Below are 3,543 nucleotides of genomic sequence, written 5' to 3' on the forward strand. Positions count from 1 at the left end.
CTAATCCAGGTATGGCACACCAAATTTCAGCTTAATTGGGCAAATGGAACCATGTCAATGAAAATCAACAAAAACAGGCACAATTATAGGCTCCAAATCACAACATCAACACATGCTCCCACTTCAAAAATTCATAATTCAATGAAAACAACAAAGAAATGGATGAGACCAAAACAGGGATGTCACATTATGTGTCTATTACAAGCATATCAAATTTCATGATGATACAGTACCATATGAGCATTTCACAATGAATCTACCAACCTATGTCACACAAGCTTGCAAATTCAATCATCAGAAATGAAAAATCATGATCAATTAGAAAACACAATGAACAATTCCACAAAAATTCACAAAGGATCCTAACATGTCAATGAGCATCCATACCAAATTTCAATCAATTCTAACAAGGATAGGTCATGCCAAAAAATCCAACAAGTTGTCATCATGAGGTGTGACACAAATTGTCACACCTAAGTTCAAAAATTTGTAACTCAATGACCAGGTATCAAAAATGCATAAAATTTATATGGAAATAAACCTCATCCAGTCAACAATCATCACAAAAATTTCCAGACATTTATTTTACAATATGAGAATTTCATGATCAAATTAGTCTAAGGTATCAAAATATACACATGTGGAAGAAACCCTAGGTCAAATGAAAAATATTCCATGCACAACTTTGACCAATAGGTCAAAAATCATCTACAGTCAATGACAAAGTCAACAAAATAATTTTCACAATTTTCTGATTTTTCTATATTTTTCTATGATTTTTCTAAGGTGTTAGGTACTTTTTTTATGATTTTTAAAGCATTAATTGAATTAATTAAATAATTTAAGTCCAGTGGCAAAACGGTAATTCTTTGCGCGGGGGCGGTAAACGCCCAAATCAAATATTCAAACGGAAATTTGGATCTGGCACGCGATTTCATCATCTTCATCCGTGAACTTTTCCAGAAAATTCGCAAAAACCTCAAGAACACGCTCCACTCAAATCTTAACTAAAATTAACAAACTTAGATCCGTTGGAATCGCACGAGCACGTAGAACACGAACCTCAACTCCAATCATCCTAACAACTCCTAAATCGAGCGGATCGATCGATCTAAGGTTCTAGATCTAAACTTCGAGTCACGATTTCTACGCCTACGATCGATCATTTTTGATTCTAAGAGCAGCACGATGACCTACATACTATGGCCTTTCTCACGGACACAATTATTCCACAAACCATGACGATCGATTTTCGACGATACCTGGTATGCAGTAGTGAAACAGGACGAATTTGCGCGCGATTTCCAGAAACAGCAACAGTATCAGCTCGTGGCAAGGCGACGTGAAGCTTGGATCTCTTCAATTTTGCTCCTATTGTTCGAAATCAATAATCACCATGTGAGGACCTCCTTTGAGCAGTAGAGAATGGCGTGGCTATGGTGATTCTTCAACACAAACAGATGGAGTATTGGAAAGCACAAGATCACTGCAAAAAGAATCTCTCAATTTGATCAAAGAATGAGGAAGTTTGAGGATTTTTGGTTCTTGTGAGTTCTTGGAGATTCTTGAGAGAATTCAATGATTTTGATCCCAATTTTGGTGAAATGAAAAATCTGTTATGTTTATGCAGAGATTAAGCTTTTATATGGTAGCTCTAATCATGATTAACCAAAGTAATTAGCAAATTGGCATTGTAAGCAAAAATGCATTTTCCTTCAAAATGGCCAAAAATGCCCTTCCTTCAAATCAGTCCAAATAGCAGCTCAACTTTGGTTCCAACAAGTCCAAAATACCATATGCAATGTGTAGAAACAAGTTTCATTTCAATTGGATGCCTATTTTGCAATTTCACCATGTGATGGAAAATGTCCAATTTATGCACTTTCATTCTTCAAGCCAAAACTCAAATTATGAGGCCTAGCCATGAAATGAGGATTCAAACACACTCCAAATGCCATTCCTGAGGTGTTACAAAAGGTCCCATCTCAAAATTCCAAATATTTTGACATTTGGACGATTTTGCCCCTGAGCCAATTTAACAGTCCAGTTGGAAAGTGACTTTTTGCCTTGGCCATTTTTGGAAAAATCCAATGATGCACCCTTGAAGTACATGTCAAATGGAGTTTGTGCATATAAAGAACTTGCAATTTGGACCAACCATGTGGTAGTTATGGCCTCCTGATTACGGGTCTTTTCTGAAATTCACTGAGCCATATCTTGTCAACCACACATTGGATTTTTGAGTTCTTGGACTTTCTGGAAAGGTGAGAACAAGATCTTCAACTTTCATGTTGGACAAAATTCCATTTGAAGCTTGTATGATGAAGTTATCTTGAGGAGAAAAAGTTTCCATTTTGGGCAGCTGAAATTACAGGTCACCTGCTATTTTTGGAAACTTTCTGTCTGAGCTCAATTCCTTCAACCTTGGTCTTTGTCATGTCAAATGAGACTTATATGGACATGAATGAGGTCTTTCAAACCATTTCCCACCTTCCAATCCATAAAATCAGGCACAGTTGACCACAGTTGACCACCGTTGACTTTCTAGGGTTTCTGGTTGATCGAACAATGACTGGTGACTTCTGAGCATCCAACATTTGGCCAAACCACTTCAAAATGATCCTTAGACCATATGAGCTTGAAAAATCCACCCTAGGACTTTGTCTCAATGAAAATGGCACTTGCTTGCTTGATTGCCTGATTCTCCTAATCAGCTTGCCCTGATCCATCAACTGAGCTTGCACTTGGGAACATGGACAATGCAATGTTATGCAGTGGACATTGTTAATGCTATGCCCTAATATGAAATGAATGTACACAATGGTAGGGTGCAAATTTGAGGTGCTACAGCTGCCCCTATTCAATCAACTGGGAACCCGAATGGATGAGAGCAATGGCTGTCAGACTTTCAGGGTAAACAGGGATTGAATACCAAGAACCGTAGAATTTGCACACTGCTGGGATTTGTCTTTCTTGTTTTTGTTGTTTTTTTTTTCAGAGGTACAAGCACATCCAATCATCGACACACGATGAATGGGAACAGAAATCATCTCAACTAGATGCCAGCGGACAACTAGGAAAAACTCAACGTTTACCAAGACCAACGGAGAGGTAAATCAAATCTACTGGGGATAACCAGAAAAGGATACAACCATACGTCAGCGGACGCAATGGGAAAAACTCAGCGTTTACCAAAACCAACGGAGAGGTAACCAGACATCATAGGATGACTGGGAAGAGATATACAACCATACGTCAGCGGACGAAATGGGGAAAAACTCAACGTTTACCAAGACCAACGGAGAGGTAACCAATCATTAATGAATGAATGGAAAGAGAGATACAACCATACGTCAGCGGACGAAATGGGAAAAACTCAACGTTTACCAAGACCAACGGAGAGGTAACCAGACATCATAGGATGAATGGGAAGAGAGATACAACCATACGTCAGCGGACGTAATGGGGAAAAACTCAACGTTTACCAAGACCAACGGAGAGGTAACCAGACATCATAGGATGAATGGGAAGAGAGATACAACC

The sequence above is a fragment of the Lathyrus oleraceus genome, chromosome 4 (genome assembly GCF_024323335.1).
Source record: "Lathyrus oleraceus cultivar Zhongwan6 chromosome 4, CAAS_Psat_ZW6_1.0, whole genome shotgun sequence".
NCBI classification, from domain to species: Eukaryota; Viridiplantae; Streptophyta; class Magnoliopsida; order Fabales; family Fabaceae; genus Lathyrus; species Lathyrus oleraceus.